The sequence below is a fragment of the Zea mays genome, chromosome 10 (assembly GCF_902167145.1).
Source record: "Zea mays cultivar B73 chromosome 10, Zm-B73-REFERENCE-NAM-5.0, whole genome shotgun sequence".
NCBI classification, from domain to species: domain Eukaryota; kingdom Viridiplantae; phylum Streptophyta; class Magnoliopsida; order Poales; family Poaceae; genus Zea; species Zea mays.
In genome coordinates this window covers 121488204-121507583 of record NC_050105.1, presented here as the reverse complement: position 1 = coordinate 121507583, position 19380 = coordinate 121488204, and positions in this window count along the sequence as shown.

The window sequence follows — 19380 nt, the reverse complement described above, 5'->3', positions numbered from 1 at the left end:
CAACGATGACGTGGCAGGGGGCACCGGACTGTCCGGTGTGCACCGGACTGTCCGGTGCGCCATCGAACAGAGAGCTCCCAGCAACGGCCACATTTGGTGGTTGGGGCTATAAATACCCCAACCACCCCACATTCATTGTCATCCAAGTTTTCCACTTCTCAACTACTACAAGAGCTCTAGGCATTCAATTCTAGACACATTCAAAGAGATCAAATCCTCTCCAATTCCACACAAAACCCTAGTGACTAGAGAGAGTGATTTGCCGTGTTCATTTGAGCTCTTGCGCTTGGATTGCTTCTTTTCTTTCTCACTTGTTCTTGAGATCACAACTCCATTGTAATCAAGGCAAGAGGCACCAATTGTGTGGTGGCCCTTGCGGGGAAGTTTTGTTCCCGGCTTTGGTTAGAGAAGAGAAGCTCACTCGGTCCGTGGGACCGTTCGAGAGAGGGAAGGGTTGAAAGAGACCCGGCCTTTGTGGCCTCCTCAACGGGGAGTAGGTTTGCAAGAACCGAACCTCGGTAAAACAAATCTCCGTGTCTCATTTGCTTATTCGCTTGGGATTTGTTTTGCGCCCTCTCTTGCGGACTCATTTATTATTACTAACGCTAACCCCGGCTTGTAGTTGTGTTTATATTTGGAAATTTCAGTTTCGCCCTATTCACCCCCCCTCTAGGCGACTATCAATTGGTATCAGAGCCCGGTGCTTCATTAGAGCCTAACCGCTCGAAGTGATGTCGGGAGATCACGCCAAGAAGGAGATGGAGACCGGCGAAAAGCCCACTACAAGCTACGGGAGCACTTCATCGGAAGAGTCTCGCACCAAAAGGAGGGAGAAGAAGAAGAGCTCCTCCAACAAAGGGAAGGAGAAGAAATCTTCTTCTCATCACAAAGAGAAGAAGGAAAAATCCTCTTCCCACAAGCCGCATCGGAAAGGCGACAAGCACAAGAGGATGAGGAAGGTGGTCTACTACGAGACCGACACTTCATCAACATCGACCTCCGACTCCGATGCGCCCTCCGTCACTTCTAAGCGCCAAGAGCGCAAGAAGTATAGTAAGATCCCCCTACGCTACCCTCGCATTTCCAAACATACACCTTTACTTTCCGTCCCACTAGGCAAACCACCAACTTTTGATGGTGAAGATTACGCTAGGTGGAGCGATTTAATGCGATTTCATCTAATCTCGCTCCACAAAAGCATATGGGATGTTGTTGAGTTTGGTGCGCAGGTACCATCAATAGGGGATGAGAACTATGATGAGGATGAGGTAGCCCAAATCGAGCACTTCAACTCACAAGCCACAACAATCCTCCTCGCCTCACTAAGTAAAGAAGAATATAACAAAGTGCAAGGGTTGAAGAACGCCAAGGAGGTTTGGGATGTGCTCAAAACCGCGCACGAGGGAGATGAGCTCACCAAGATCACCAAGCGGGAAACGATCGAGGGGGAGCTCGGTCGGTTCCGGCTTAACAAAGGGGAGGAGCCACAACACATGTACAACCGGCTCAAGACTTTGGTAAACCAAGTGCGCAACCTCGGGAGCAAGAAGTGGGATGACCACGAAGTGGTAAATGTTATTTTAAGATCTCTCATTTTTCTTAATCCCACTCAAGTTCAATTGATTCGTGGTAATCCTAGATATACTAAAATGACCCCCGAGGAAGTTATCGGGCATTTTGTAAGTTTTGAGTGCATGATAGAAGGCTCAAGGAAAATCAACGAGCTTGGCGAGCCATCCGAAGCTCAACCCGTTGCATTCAAGGCGACGGAGGAAAAGAAGGAGGAGTCTACACCAAGCCGACAACCAATAGACGCCTCCAAGCTTGACAATGAGGAAATGGCGCTCGTCATCAAGAGCTTCCGCCAAATCCTCAAACAAAGGAGGGGGAAAGACTACAAGTCCCACTCCAAGAAGGTTTGCTACAAATGTGGTAAGCCCGGTCATTTTATTGCTAAATGTCCTATGTCTAGTGACAGTGACCGAGGCGACGACAAGAAGGGGAGAAGAAAGGAGAAGAAAAGGTACTACAAGAAGAAGGGCGGCGATGCCCATGTTTGTCGGGAATGGGATTCCGACGAAAGCTCTAGTGACTCCTCCGACGACGAGGACGCCGCCAACATCGCCGTCACCAAGGGACTCCTCTTCCCCAACGTCGGCCACAAGTGCCTCATGGCAAAGGACGGCAAAAAGAAGAAGGTTAAATCCAACTCCTCCACTAAATATGAATCTTCTAGTGATGATAATGCTAGTGATGAGGAGGATAATTTACGTTCCCTTTTTGCCAACCTTAACATAGCTCAAAAAGAAAAATTGAATGAATTGGTTAGTGCTATTCATGAAAAGGATGACCTTTTGGATTCCCAAGAGGATTGTCTAATTAAAGAAAACAAAAAACATGTTAAGGTTAAAAAGGCTTATGCTCTTGAGATAGAGAAATGTGAAAAATTATCTAGTGAGCTAAGCACTTGCCGTGAGATGATTGACAACCTTAGACATGAAAATGCTAGTTTAAATGCTAAGGTTGATTCACATGTTTGTAATGTTTCAATTCACAATTCTAGAGATAATAATGATGATTTGCTTGCTAGGATTGAAGAATTAAACATTTCTCTTGCTAGCCTTAGATTAGAGAATGAAAATTTGATTGCTAAGGCTAAAGATTTTGATGTTTGCAATGCTACTATTTCCGACCTTAGAACTAAGAATGAAATATTGCATGCTAAGGTTGTAGAACTTAAATCTTGCAAACCCTCTACATCTAATATTGAGCATGTTTCTATTTGCACTAGATGTAGAGATATTGATGTTAATGCTATTCTTGATCATATGGCTTTAATTAAACAACAAAATGATCATATAGCAAAATTAGATGCTAAAATTGCCGAGCACAACCTAGAAAATGAGAAATTTAAATTTGCTCGGAGCATGCTTTATAATGGGAGACGCCCTGGCATTAAGGATGGCATTGGCTTCCAAAGGGGAGACAATGTCAAACTTAATGCTCCTCCAAAGAACTTATCTAACTTTGTTAAAGGTAAGGCTCCCATGCCTCAGGATAACGAGGGTTACATTTTGTACCCTGCCGGCTATCCTGAGAGCAAAATTAGAAAAATTCATTCTAGGAAGTCTCACTCTGGCCCTAACCATGCTTTTATGTATAAGGGTGAGACATCTAGCTCTAGGCAACCAACCCGTGCCAAGTTGCCTAGAAAGAAAACTCCTAGTGCATCAAATGATCATACTATTTCATTTAAAACTTTTGATGCTTCTTATGTTTTGACTAACAAATCCGGCAAGGTCGTTGCCAAGTTTGTTGGGGGCAAGCACAAGGGTTCCAAGACTTGTGTTTGGGTACCCAAAGTTCTTGTGTCTAATGCCAAAGGACCCAAAACCGTTTGGGTACCTAAAATCAAGAACTAAAATTATTTTGTAGGTTTATGCATCCGGGGGCTCAAGTTGGATACTCGACAGCGGGTGCACAAACCACATGACCGGGGAGAAAAGGATGTTCTCCTCATATGAGAAAAACCAAGATCCCCAACGAGCTATCACATTCGGGGATGGAAATCAAGGTTTGGTCAAAGGTCTTGGTAAAATTGCTATATCTCCTGACCATTCCATTTCCAATGTTTTTCTTGTTGATTCATTAGATTACAACTTGCTTTCTGTTTCCCAATTATGTCAAATGGGCTACAACTGTCTTTTTACTGATATAGGTGTCACTGTCTTTAGAAGAAGTGATGATTCAATAGCATTTAAGGGAGTGTTAGAGGGTCAGCTATACTTGGTAGATTTTGATAGAGCTGAACTCGACACTTGCTTAATTGCTAAGACTAACATAGGTTGGCTCTGGCATCGTCGACTAGCCCATGTTGGGATGAAGAATCTTCATAAGCTTCTAAAGGGAGAGCACATTTTAGGATTAACAAATGTTCATTTTGAGAAAGACAGGATTTGTAGCGCATGCCAGGCAGGGAAGCAAGTTGGAGTCCATCATCCACACAAGAACATCATGACGACCGACAGGCCGCTCGAGCTACTCCACATGGATCTATTCGGCCCGATTGCTTACATAAGCATCGGCGGGAGTAAGTATTGTCTTGTAATAGTGGATGATTATTCTCGCTTCACTTGGGTATTCTTTTTACAGGAAAAATCTCAAACCCAAGAGACCTTAAAGGGATTCTTGAGACGAGCTCAAAATGAGTTCGGCTTAAGGATCAAGAAAATAAGAAGCGACAACGGGACGGAGTTCAAGAACTCTCAAATTGAAGGCTTCCTTGAGGAGGAGGGCATCAAGCATGAGTTCTCCTCTCCCTACACGCCACAACAAAATGGTGTAGTGGAGAGGAAGAATCGAACTCTATTGGACATGGCAAGAACCATGCTTGATGAGTACAAGACACCGGACCGGTTTTGGGCCGAAGCGGTCAACACCGCCTGCTACGCCATCAACCGGTTATATCTTCACCGAATCCTCAAGAAGACATCATATGAACTCCTAACCGGTAAAAAGCCCAACATTTCATATTTTAGAGTTTTTGGTAGCAAATGCTTCATTCTTATTAAAAGAGGTAGAAAATCTAAATTTGCTCCTAAAACTGTAGAAGGCTTTTTACTTGGTTATGACTCAAACACAAGGGCATATAGGGTCTTTAACAAGTCCACTGGACTAGTTGAAGTCTCTTGTGACGTTGTGTTTGATGAAACTAACGGCTCTCAAGTAGAGCAAGTTGATCTTGATGAGATAGGTGAAGAACAGGCTCCATGCATTGCGCTAAGGAACATGTCCATCGGGGATGTGTGTCCTAAGGAATCCGAAGAGCCACCACATGCACAAGATCAACCATCCTCCTCCATGCAAGCATCTCCACCAACTCAAAATGAGGATGAGGCTCAAAATGATGAAGAGCAAAATCAAGAAGACGAGCCACCTCAAGATGATAGCAATGATCAAGGGGGAGATACAAATGATCAAGAAAAGGAGGATGAGGAAGAACCAAGACCGCCACACCCAAGAGTCCACCAAGCAATCCAACGAGATCACCCCGTCGACACCATCCTCGGCGACATTCATAAGGGGGTAACTACTCGATCTCGGGTTGCTCATTTTTGTGAACATTACTCTTTTGTTTCCTCTATTGAGCCACACAGGGTAGAGGAAGCTCTCCAAGATTCGGATTGGGTGGTGGCGATGCAAGAGGAGCTCAACAATTTCACGAGGAATGAGGTCTGGCATTTAGTTCCACGTCCTAACCAAAATGTTGTAGGAACCAAATGGGTCTTCCGCAACAAGCAAGATGAGCATGGTGTGGTGACAAGGAACAAAGCTCGACTCGTGGCCAAAGGGTATTCACAAGTCGAAGGTTTGGATTTTGGTGAAACCTATGCACCCGTAGCTAGGCTTGAGTCAATTCGCATATTATTGGCCTATGCTACTTACCATGGCTTTAAGCTCTATCAAATGGACGTGAAAAGTGCCTTCCTCAATGGACCAATCAAGGAAGAGGTCTATGTTGAGCAACCTCCCGGCTTTGAAGACAGTGAGTACCCTAACCATGTTTATAGACTCTCTAAGGCGCTTTATGGGCTCAAGCAAGCCCCAAGAGCATGGTATGAATGCCTAAGAGATTTCCTTATTGCTAATGGCTTCAAAGTCGGCAAGGCCGATCCTACACTCTTTACTAAAACTCTTAAGAATGACTTGTTTGTATGCCAAATTTATGTTGATGATATTATATTTGGGTCTACTAACGAGTCTACATGTGAAGAGTTTAGTAGGATCATGACACAGAAATTCGAGATGTCGATGATGGGGGAGTTGAAGTATTTTCTAGGATTCCAAGTCAAGCAACTCCAAGAGGGCACCTTCATTAGCCAAACGAAGTACACTCAAGACATTCTTGCTAAGTTTGGGATGAAGGATGCCAAACCCATCAAGACACCCATGGGAACTAATGGGCATCTCGACCTCGACACGGGAGGTAAGTCCGTGGATCAAAAGGTATACCGGTCGATGATTGGTTCATTGCTTTATTTATGTGCATCTCGACCGGACATTATGCTTTCCGTTTGCATGTGTGCAAGATTCCAATCCGACCCTAAGGAATCCCACCTTACGGCCGTAAAACGAATCTTGAGATATTTGGCTTATACCCCTAAGTTTGGGCTTTGGTACCCTCGGGGATCCACATTTGATTTACTTGGTTATTCGGATGCCGATTGGGCGGGGTGCAAAATCAATAGGAAGAGCACATCGGGGACTTGCCAGTTCTTGGGAAGATCCTTGGTGTCTTGGGCTTCAAAGAAGCAAAATTCGGTCGCTCTTTCCACCGCCGAAGCCGAGTACATTGCCGCAGGACATTGTTGCGCGCAATTGCTTTGGATGAGGCAAACCCTGCGGGACTACGGTTACAAATTAACCAAAGTCCCTTTGCTATGTGATAATGAGAGTGCAATTAAAATGGCCGACAATCCCGTCGAGCATAGCCGCACTAAGCACATAGCCATTCGGTATCATTTTCTTAGGGATCACCAACAAAAGGGGGATATCGAGATTTCTTACATTAATACTAAAGATCAATTAGCCGATATCTTTACCAAGCCACTTGATGAACAATCTTTTACCAGACTTAGGCATGAGCTCAATATTCTTGATTCTAGAAATTTCTTTTGCTAGCTTGCACACATAGCTCATTTAAATACCTTTGATCATATCTCTTTTATATGCTATGACTAATGTGTTTTCAAGTCTATTTCAAACCAAGTCATAGGTATATTGAAAGGGAATTGGAGTCTTCGGCGAAGACAAAGGCTTCCACTCCGTAACTCATGCTTCGCCATCACTCCGAGCAACTCTCTATTCCTTGGGGAGAAATGAGCATCAAAGAAAAGGACTTCATCCTTGGAGGAGAGAGTAAAAGCTCAAAAGCAAAAGGACCGAATTTCGTCTTTGGTATAATCTTAACTCATTTACTTATGACCAAAGGGGAAGAAATTACTTCGAGGGCTCTAATGATTCCGTTTTTGGCGATTCATGCCAAAAAGGGGGAGAAATGAGCCCAAAGCAAAAGGACCGCACCACCACCACCAAATTCAAAAACTTAGTGCTTTTCAAAAGTCTTTATCATTTGGTATCCTATTGTGTTCAAAAGGGGGAGAAAGTAGTATTTCAAAATGGTATATCAAAACCCTCTTGAACACTAAGAGGTGGATCTCTTTTAGGGGGAGTTTTGTTTAGTCAAAGGAAAAGCATTTGAAATAGGGGGAGACAATTTCAAATCTTGAAAATGCTTTGCAAACTCTTATTCATGTACCTTTGACTATTTGCAAAAGATCTTTGAAATGAATTTACAAAAAGAATTTGCAAAAACAAAACATGTGGTGCAAACGTGGTCCAAAATGTTATATAAGAAAGAAACATTCCTTGCATATCTTGTAAGTAGTTATATTGGCTTAATTCCAAGTAACCTTTGCACTTACATTATGTAAACTAGTTCAATTATGCACTTCTATATTTGCTTTGGTTTGTGTTGGCATCAATCACCAAAAAGGGGGAGATTGAAAGGGAATTAGGCTTACACCTAGTTCCTAAATAATTTTGGTGGTTGAATTGCCCAACACAAATATTGGACTGACTAGTTTGCTCTAGTGTATAAGTTATACAGGTGCAAAAGGTTCACATCTAGCCAATAAAAAGACCAAGTGTTGGATTCAACAAAGGAGCAATAAGGCAACCGAGGGCACCTCTGGCTGGAGGCACCGGACTGTCCGGTGTGCACCGGACAGTGTCCGGTGCGCCCGTAGACTTCGTTTTCTACCCTTCGCCAGAGGACTTCGACTTCAACCCTTCGCCCTCGGGAATTCGCGGAGGCCGGCGCGCTATAATTCACCGGACTGTCCGGTGTGCACCGGACATGTCCGGTGCGCCAACGAACCGCGGCCTCCGGAACTCGCCAGCCTCGGGTTCGCGCGGCAGCCGCTCCGCTAAAATTCACCGGACTGTCCGGTGTGCACCGGACTGTCCGGTGAACCACGGAGCAACGGCTACTTCCGCGCCAACGGTCACCTGCAAGCGCATTTAATGCGCGCTCTGCGCGCGCAGTCGGCAGGCGCGCCCATACCGTTGCACCGGACAATGAACAGTTCATGTCCGGTGTACACCGGACATCCAGGCAGGTCCACATGTCAGAGCTCCAACGGTCAGAATCCAACGGCAACGATGACGTGGCAGGGGGCACCGGACTGTCCGGTGTGCACCGGACTGTCCGGTGCGCCATCGAACAGAGAGCTCCCAGCAACGGCCACATTTGGTGGTTGGGGCTATAAATACCCCAACCACCCCACATTCATTGTCATCCAAGTTTTCCACTTCTCAACTACTACAAGAGCTCTAGGCATTCAATTCTAGACACATTCAAAGAGATCAAATCCTCTCCAATTCCACACAAAACCCTAGTGACTAGAGAGAGTGATTTGCCGTGTTCATTTGAGCTCTTGCGCTTGGATTGCTTCTTTTCTTTCTCACTTGTTCTTGAGATCACAACTCCATTGTAATCAAGGCAAGAGGCACCAATTGTATGGTGGCCCTTGCGGGGAAGTTTTGTTCCCGGCTTTGGTTAGAGAAGAGAAGCTCACTCGGTCCGTGGGACCGTTCGAGAGAGGGAAGGGTTGAAAGAGACCCGGCCTTTGTGGCCTCCTCAACGGGGAGTAGGTTTGCAAGAACCGAACCTCGGTAAAACAAATCTCCGTGTCTCATTTGCTTATTCGCTTGGGATTTGTTTTGCGCCCTCTCTTGCGGACTCATTTATTATTACTAACGCTAACCCCGGCTTGTAGTTGTGTTTATATTTGGAAATTTCAGTTTCGCCCTATTCACCCCCCCTCTAGGCGACTATCAGTAAGGCCAGTTGCAGGCACCTCTTCAGCAGCAAGAGCTAAGGGACTGGCGTCCTCATCAAAACTAGATACTCGCCGGAGGCGTCTTCTCTTTTTCTTTTGCTCGTCAGCAGAAGGCTCAGGCTGACTGGTTCGGCTAGGGCGCCTCGGGCGAGTACTGACAGGTTTCGGGACATCCAAAGTTGTATCAACCTCTGGGAGGGGCACCACTGCCAACGTACCATCAGGAGCAGCATCGGATGAATCCTCGGCTAACAGATCAAGCATGTCATTTATGTCGGCATCACTAGGGTTCAGAGGCACTTCAAAATAAACCTGCCGTTCATCATCAGGAATCTCCCCGAGCGAAGCGACCAAAGTACTGACTTCTTCAGCAGAGGGTCGCACTCTAAGGCCCAAATTGCTATCAGTCACGGGCGGATTCGACACAAAAAGGGTGAAAGCTTTGGGAGGAGGTAGGTTCCAGGCCGAGTAGGCCACTGGAGCACCAACATTTGAAACTTTACCCCTGAGGATCATTTCAAGTCGGCTTACCAAGTCTACAGAAGGAATTCTCCTATTGGTAACCCGAGTTGAGTCGGCCAGCCCTCGATACAGATATGCCGGATAGGCCCTATCTTTCAGTGGCTGAATGTTCTTAAAAACAAAGTCAGTGACCACCGCTTCAGCAGTTAGACCTCTCTCTTTCAGCAGTCCAACTTCAGCCAGCAACACACCTGCCTCAGCCACTTCCTGATCCGTGGGAGACTCAGTCCAACTCGGGGTGCGAACGTCTGGCTGTCTTCCCGACCGGGAAGGGAGAGAATTTCCATAATTATCAACTATAAACCACTCTAGACGCCACCCCTTAATACTATCCTTGAGGGGAATTTCAAGATACTCAGTTTTCCGCCCACGGCGCATCTCCAAACTGGCACCTCCGACCAACTGATGTTGCCCCCCGGCCATCCCAGGGCGACAATGATACAGATACTTCCACAAACCGAAATGCGGCAGCACGCCGAGATAGGCTTCGCATAGGTGAACGAAAATGGAGATTTGCAGAATGGAATTAGGGTTCAAATGGGTCAAGTTGATGTGATAGAAATCAAGGAGGCCGCGGAAAAAAGGAGAGATGGGAAGGCCGAGGCCGCGGAGAAGAAAAGGAGCGTAAACTACAGACTCGTGGGTATCCTCTATTGGGACAGTAGTCCCGTGGCAAATCCGCCAAGAACAGAGTTCCCGCGGAGGAAGAACCCCGATGGAGACGAGGCGGAGAAGCTCAGCTTCGGAAATAACGGACATATGGTTACCTGCGAAGGGTAACTGACTGTTGGGGTCGATTGCAGGGATCACCGCAGCAGACGAGTTCGCAGTTTTCCTCTTGGGCGCCATCTTGCTTTTCACCAGCGAACAGAGTAGGAGGCGAGTGGCAGAAGAAGATTCAGATGCGGGAATGCAAGAACTAGGGCACGGAAAGCAAAGGCGGCTAAAAGCGCAACTCTTATGGGATATTCTTGAGCCAGATACCGCTTCAAAAAGTGCCCAGTATGCCACGTGGACATCTGGCAGTTATTTCCGAAAAAGCCGACGTGCCACTTCATCACTCGGTTATTATCCTCAAAATAACTCGTGCGGCCGGCTATTACTCGGTGTTGCCTCTAACACGCCGACCTCGTGTTCAATCGCTCGGCATTACTTCTAAAATGTCGACGCCGACCTTCAATTACTCGGTGTTGCCTCTAACACGCCGACCTCGTGTTCAATCGCTCGACATTACTTCTAAAATGCCGACGCCGACCTTCAATTACTTGGTGTTGCCTCTAAGACGCTGACCTCGTATTCAATCGCTCGACATTGCTTCTAAAATGCCGACGTCGACCTTCAATCATTCGGCGTTGCCTCTAAAACGCTAACCTCATATTCAATCGCTCGGCATTACTTCTAAAATGCCGACGCCGACCTTCAATCATTCAGCGTTGCCTCTAAAACGCTGACCTCATATTCAATCGCTCGGCATTACTTCTAAAATGCCGACGCCGACCTTCAATCACTCGGCGTTGCCTCTAAAGCGCTGAACTCGTATTCAATCGCTCGGCATTACTTCTAAAATGCCGACGCCGATCTTCAATCACTCGGCGTTGCCTCTAAAACGCTGACCTCGTATTCAATCGCTCGACATTACTTCTAAAATGCCGACGCCGACCTTCAATCACTCGGCGTTGCCTCTAAAACGCCGATCGCGTGATTCAATCGCTCGGCGTTACTTCTAAAATGCCGATGTCGACCTTCACTTACTCGGCGTTGCCTCTAAAACGCTGATCTCGTGTTTGATTGCTCAGTGTTACTTCTAAAATGCTGATGTCGACCTTCAATCGCTCGGTGTTGCTTCTAAAACGCCGATACCGACTACAATATTACCCGGCGGCTACTTCTGGAAGCGTCAGTGTGATGCACAAGTTATTCATCTACTGTATCAAAAGAATCAGTTCAACAATCAGGGAAAGCGAGTCATCGAGAAGGGGCCAACGTCAGTTTTTCATTAAGGGGAAGATAATAAGCTTACAAACCAACTCTTTGCGAGTTGGTGCTTCCCTACTATTACTACATTACTACTACTACTAAACTACACTATACTACTCTACATTACTGCTACATTATTCTAACTACACTATACTAATATCTAAAGACCAGTGGCGTTTAGCCACTGGCCTTGCCGCTGCTGCCCTTGCCGCCGCCGCCTCTGGTGCTGCCCGTGCTGCTGCCGCCTCTGGTGCTGCCCTTGCCGCCGCTGCCCCCGCCGCTGCCGCTGCCATCGCCATCGCCGTCGTCACCGTCGTCGTCGTCGTCGTCGTCCTCGCCCTCGCCGCCGTCCGAGTCCGCCTCCGAGGAGAACTCCGACTCATCCGAGCCCTCGAGCCCGGAGCGCTCGAGTGCCCGGATGTACGTCCAGACTTCCGCGGCAATCCCCTGGGAGTCGTCTGAATCATTAGACGACGCCGGGGGAGAGACGGGAGCCGGAGACCCCTCGGACTCGGAGGAGAACTCCTCCTCCGAGTATTCCGAGTCGCCGAAGTCCTCCGACGGAGGAGTCGGCTCACGCTTGCGTTTGTTACTCTTGCCCATGGCGGAAGCAGACAGAAGGGAAGAGAAGAAGGCAGTAAGAAACAGCGAAGAGATGTGAAAAAAGCCAGAGGAGCAACGGCGTTATTTATAGAAGGGAAAGGCAACCGCTCACCTCCAACCGTGGTCACTGAACAGTCGCAAAGCATTCAATAAGCACTTCTACCCGTCTGAGAGGCACGTCAGGCGGCTGACGCCGTTTCATACAACACTACACCCATTGGGACTCCAGTCAACAGCGCAAAGGATATGATTACACTAGCCGTCCCATCACATTACTACTCAGAAGCAGCCGGCTAAAATACTCAGTGCACCAAGCCGTCCCTTGCCCACACCCATTGGGGGGACGCCCAGGAATTATCAGTATATTTTTCAAAACGGTCACATCCGTGCAGGGCACGCAGTGAATACCTCAAGACAAAAATGAGATATCAGTAAGGATCAGAGGAAAGCCAAATATAGCCAGCAAAGTACAAGATGTGGCCGACAGAAGCGACGCAATGACTAGACAGAGAACGTCCATCAAACGTCCAATCAAGTCGCAGAAGCAAATAAATTGCATCACCTAGCAAGATATGGATGGATTGCACTAGCAAGATATGGATGGATTGCAAACTCGGCTACTAAAGACAAAATATATGCTGACCTCTGCAGCAAAATATTGATGACATAATGCTGACCTCCAAAGCATAATGCAAATAGCCTCATACCAATTTTTACAAGCGAAAGGAAGACCTTCGAATGGATTATCCTTAAAAAATCCATTTGAAGGTCGGGGGCTACACCCATTGGGTGCACCTCCGGTGCACCCCATGGATTATCATTCCAAGTCGAGATAGTGCCGACCTCTAAAGCGAAGGACAAGATTAAAAGACCAACCCTCAACCAGGATGCAGGAGCACAAATGGAGATAATTTCCGGGAAAGACCTTCGAGTAGATTGTTTTCTAAAATCTACTCAAAGGTCGGGGGCTACACCCATTGGGTGCACCTCCGGTGCACCCAATGAAGTTCAGAATCCTACAAGTCGAAATGCCGACCTCTAAGGCACAAGCATGAAATTAAGCTCTGGTCAAACGAGTGATCGGGGCAAGAGAAGACAGCAGGAAGTCATTTTTTGGACCTTGGATCTTTGGGTTGATTACCTCCAAATTAACCCAAAGATCGGGGGCTTGTGGGGGATAGATATCCACTAGGTCCACTAAAGGAGTAAAAGACCTCACGAAAGGCCCAAGGGCCCAATAAATCGCAAGGTCATTCCTTCGTGGGCCTAAGGAGAAACGACCAACAAAGCAGAGAAGACGTAAGACCGGATTGATGCAAACCCGGACGGCCCACAACGTCGAGCGAGTAAATCGCAACGGAGACCCGACTTTCCCGCGCTGGAGCCCTCATGCTACGGAGCCATGCAAGGATAAGTCGGCGAAGGTTACGTAGGGATAAACACGGGAGGTTCACTACCTTTTAGCTACTTGTTGATATCATATCCACATGTACTGCCCCACGGTCGAGTATATAAGGCCTAGGGGGCACCCCTTCAGAACGATCGACCCTATTTTTACTTAGCCACCCTCATTAACTCTCTGTGTCTTCAACCCAGAGAGCCCTCTTGTAACCACACTCGTATACTCACCAGGACGTAGGGTGTTACGCATCTCTAAGCGGCCCGAACCTGCAAATCTTGTCCATTGTTCCTCGTGCGATCGGCACGAACCATTTTGCTACAGTCGTTGACACCGTCCTACTCCTAAAAACACCTTGAGGGGCAACCCCAGGTGTGCGGTCGGACCCAAAACACCGACAGAGGGTGCCTAAGCCCATTGTGTATGGGGGAAATCAAATATCCCTCATTTCGTTAATTAATGCTTAACCGTGAAATTAATCTCTTTTCATATAATTACCATATAACAATGTATATTATGGTATTACAAATATGATAGTATATTTTAAAACTCCAAAAATTGATGTAAAAATATGAAATAGCTCAGGCAAATAGTAAAGAGGAGTTGAATATGGGGAATGGTTGGAGAGGACGAGAAATGGGGGAAAGAATAGTTGAGGGAAGGTATTTAAATATGAATAGAAAGTACGAATGGGGGCATTTGGGAGGAAGAATGGTTGGAGACAACCTAATAAAGGCACGCCAACTGGCCACCCATCCGATTTGTACGGCTCATATGGAAATTTGTTCGGTCAATGTTAGCGCTACCACATCAATTAGGATATTATCAGTAAATGTTATGAAAGATGTAGGAATTATATTAGAAAATTATGATGAGCAAATTGATGTGTTCAAAACGGAGGAACTGGTTAGGGCTTTTATAGCTGAAGCTAATTACAAGCTATTTATTGATAGGATTAATAATAAGACAACACCTCGATCTAAAGAGGAGTCCTAAGAATTGGCTTTTTAGATGATATGGTATAGCATGTAAGAGGATTGAGTTTTATAGGATGAGATTGGTTTCATGTGGATGAAACCATGCCAACTCGTTTGCATGGTCTTGAAAACGTGTGAAACCTCTATTGAGTGTGATTTGTTTCATCTTCACATATTTTACTAAATTCTATTGGTCATTAAGTTGCAACATTTAATTGATATGTTAGTCTATGAAATAGTGAAGCGAAATTTTGCATTAAGAGGTATTGTTACATTCTTAGTTGCATATCATGTTTGTTTGATAATGTGGCAGTGTTAGAAAGAGTGCTACAGAATTGCCACTGAGAATAGCCTAATAATAACAGAGCTCCTCCTCCCTTCCGGGCGTTGCCGTCGCAATCACACTACCCGAATTCAACCCTTGCGCGGGCTGCCGACCGACTTTGCATTGGGTTGGGGGGCTTTTGTGTTCCTCTGTCTCTGTGTTTAATGGTTTAAGGGCAGCCATAATAGTGTAGATAGCACACCCTCTATAGCAACATATATTTCATCTATATACTATACTATAGTAAATCTTTGCAATGATGTATCTATGGTAGATATCTATAGTTGTTTTTAATACTTAATACACTATCTGCACCACCTCGGTTTCTACGTATAGACTTACTCCAGGTTCATAGATAGCGGCACTCTCCTTCTTCATTTAATTTGTTGTCACATATAATAGATGTTGACATGAATTTTTTTTATAGAGAGCTGACTGTGCATCATTGTGGCTGTCCTAAGAACATGATCTGTATTATAGTACATATTATTATAACTAACAGTTGGACCATATCTACTTTTGTAGATTGGAAAAGATCCACGCCTTCATACACACGTACGTTTCGTATCGTCCAATTCAAACGACGACAGGCTTTGAATGAAGCCCCGTGAATCGTGCCGTCGTGAATACTCCTATCCCGATCCTTTTCGTACGTACGTACGGTACATACTGACGCCTTCTCGTATCATTAAATTCTGGTCGTGACATTCATTTCACTCATGCATCAAATATTGTATCGCATGCGAATCCGGTTCGTCGCACAGGACGCGCGGTACGCTATCAGAGCCAAATGAATGCAATGGAGGAACAAAACAGTATCGATCTGCGCTGTCAATGAACCAACTACCTCTTTCTTCGATCAAAATGTTCGACTGCAAAAAAAAAAAAAAAAAAAAAACTTACTCATGCATGTGCTAGTATAAGTATCGTCGGATTTGAGAGTAATGGTAGCTATATATCTAATGGATGAAAAAGGGACTGTTCTTATTAGTGGCCATATCAACTTGTGCGTGAATCTATCATGTGTCGTCCCCTCTCTATCCACTCCATCTCTCCCCCTATCCTCCTCTCTCTCCTCTCGTAATATCACGCGTCTACAAATATTCTAAAGCACAATCCTACAAACATTCTCAAAAGCAAATTGTTCATTCTCAAAAGTGTCCGAGCATGAAAGCCGATCAGACCGGGTGCCACATGTTAGTGACATGCCTAAGAGCCAATCATACACAAATCAGATTATAGTCTAATTGAGATTAGAGGTTTAATAGGCTACAGTCCATTAACATCTTTATAAATATATGGGAACAAGCTAGGGTTAGGCCTGCCCATCAGACGTGCAAACCCTAGCCGTCATCTTCCTCATACGTTGACAAACTGTGGAGGAGGAGGAGACGATCGACGCGCGCCTGCTACGCTGACAAACTGTGGAGGAGGAGGAGACAATCGTGATCAACTACTTCCTCTCTATCGATGCGCGCCTACGTTGGATCGCTGCTTCAACTTGTCTTCCGCTACGCTGCACGTGTAGTGGTAATGATCCATGATCTCTTACTTGCAAGTTTCCTGCGTGACGTGGTAGATGTGTCTAGCACGTTTCCTATCAGGCTATCACCACCATGGTGAAGTCGGTAATACCACCAACTTTCCGTTGTCAAAGCGGCTACCGTACCATCCTCCACCACAAAATCCAACTTAAGGAAGTCGGCTAGATTGACTTTTCCTGGATTTTGAATCGATTTATTTTGAAACCAGCATTAACATGAAAAGCTTGCCAAACATGTTTAGCAGTTGTTTCCAACTAGGATAACACCATCTCTCTATGTATTGAAGGATCATGACCGATTGAGGTATCCAATATCCAAATGAATAAAAAGTAATCTACTACCTCTATTCCAACCCTAATGATGGTATTTATCGCTTGATCTGATGACCAAAGATAGCGCTCTAGGTTTGTTGGCCGACCTAGAGCAACCAGATGATGTCCTTGCCCCGATGGGCTTCCTCCCGAGCGAGAGCTTCTATGGTTACTTTGCTAGTTTGTCTAGAAACTAGTTGTTCTACATCACGTAAGCGCAATTGGTTGTGGTTTGCTGGTTTTCTCGTAGACATGTCTTTTCTTTTCCAGGTAAGTGTGATGTCTTTGTTGTGTTCTATGGTACATGCCGACCTAGGCAATCTAGCCCTACTTGGAGTGTGCTCTAGTTCGGTGTCAACACACTTTTTGATGACTCCGCTAGGAAAGAATTGCTTCAGCTCTACTTTATAGCTGAATCTATTTGCCCTTGCCATATTTTTTATTGATCCATCTTTATTATGCTCACCATTACCATTACTTCTGGTCCAAAAGGCCAATCACATCTAGTTTTGACCCTCTTGTGATCTTGCTTACTATTGTGCAACATGTTGATAAAAATCGCATGGTAGTCATGATAAAAATCCTAGTGAAAGTCGTCTAGATGAGGGTGAATAGGCGAAACCTGAAAATTATAAACTTTGAACACAAACTTCGCCTAAGGTTAGCGTTACAACGAGTATTAATGAAATTAGAGTGTGGAAGAGAAGTTCTTATTTCTATAAGTTGCTCAATCAATGCGAATAACTTTGGAAGCCAACTCAAAACGATCGCAAGCAAGAGAACTGGAGAGGCGAGAAGCAAATCATAAAGATTCTGATCAATGTAAAGACACGACGATATGTTTTTCAAGGTTCAATTATGAAGGACCTACTCCCCATTGAGGAGTCCACGTGGGACGGGGCTCTTTCAACATTTTCCCTCTCTCACACGAAGATCGGGTGAGGTTTCTTCACTATCACGGGGATAGTAAGTCCCGCAAGGATCTCCATACAAAGTATTCAGAGTCTCTTGCCCCACTTTAGAATCAAGAGAATGAGAAAGGTCAAATCAAGAACACAACAACTTGCAACTCTCTTTAGCTCAAGCCGCTAAGTCTATCAAATGCAAATCAGGTCAAACCCAGCACAGAATTGGCTTTGAATGCGTGGAGAGGTTGCACTTAATGTGTAATAGGTTGGAGTGAGTCTTGTGTCTTCATTGTGTTGGTTGGGGGAAGTTTTTGTTGGTTGAGACGTCATTGACAAAGAAAGAATCGATTATGATATATATAAGTGGGTGTTGGGCTATTAGAGCTTAAAACAAAATATCCTTTCCAAATCAATTGCATTTCAATAAAAAAAGTCTAGTTACAGAAAAACCTGGGAAGCGCAAAAGGTTTGCTAAACTTGATTTTTCTAGTGAATGTCAAATGATAAATAAACAATATTTGGTTGACAAAGCATACAAAAACAATAAAGATCAAGCCCCTAGAAGCATAAACGGAGAAGATGGAGCTTACACCATAAAAGGCAGCCATGCCTCCATAGAGTAGACCATGCCTACTTTATGATAAGTGTCATTCAACTTCATATGGCTGAAGAATAGATTCCTTATTTTTATTTTATCTTCACCAAATTATTCAAGTGGTCTTCATAGTGCTATTAAGGAGCTTAATTGAAATATAATGACTATCCCCTACAACATAGCAAGGGTATTATTATAATGTGCATGACCATTTCATCCCTTACTCATATGCAGTTAGTGCATATTGTACATGCTTAATAGGATCATACATAATAAGCAGTAATTTTAAATTCATAGCCTACCATTGTTGCTTGTTTGGTTGATTTAAACTAGTGGTAGAATACGAGTTTATTCATAAGCTAGTGAACACATGTACTTGATCTATTTTGCATTGCAATTAAGTTACAAGTGCAACCTCAATAAGATAACCGCTAAAAACATGTGAAGAATCTTAGAGAGGGTTCAAACCAAACTTAGAAGCTTATGCCAATCATTTAGTTCAAGAAAAAAAGAATGAAGCTCATGCAAACAATATAGTTAAGAAGGTTACAATGACAAATATCCTACAAGTGGTATCACCTAACTATACATGATAGCAACTTCACATCGGTTCCTTCACATGGTATCTAGATTATCACAATCCTAAAAAAGGTCAAAATGTTATAAGTGGTATATAGTACAACATATCGAGTGGTGTGAACTGGTGGTTCCACAAGTGATCCTCGTCCTAAAGTGATCATCAAATCAAGAAACTCGGCAATCACCTACAAGAACTTAAGTTTGGCATATGATATAACTATATAGTAAAGGCATGTACAACCTTGAGCCCTTGGAATGGGTTTCCAAGTATAAGAGACAACTAAAAGACTGCAGGATACACTACACCAAAATAGTGAACTCCCTAGAGCATAAACCCTAGGAAGTTAGCCCTAAACTCTAGGAAGTTAGCTAAACTCTCGGAAGTTAAACCATCCCGTCGGAAGTTTGGCTCTCGAAAAATTTTTTGTCAGAGTTTAGCTTAACTTCCTAGAGCCCTCTAGAAAGTTAGCTAACTTCCTACAGCCAAATAAGACTCTCAGAAGTTAATAGGTTCTCGGAAGTTAGTAGCGTCAGCGCCGTCAGCTGACTAACTTCCTACGACTAACTTCCTACGGCTGACTGTAGCCTGGCTAACTTCCTACGGCTGACTGTAGCTGGCTAACTTCCTATGGCCCAATAAGCCTCTAGGAAGTTAATTTGACCAGCATTACAAATGTTGTTTATTTTTATTTTACACCACATTCCACAATATAACAAATATATCAACAGCTATATAA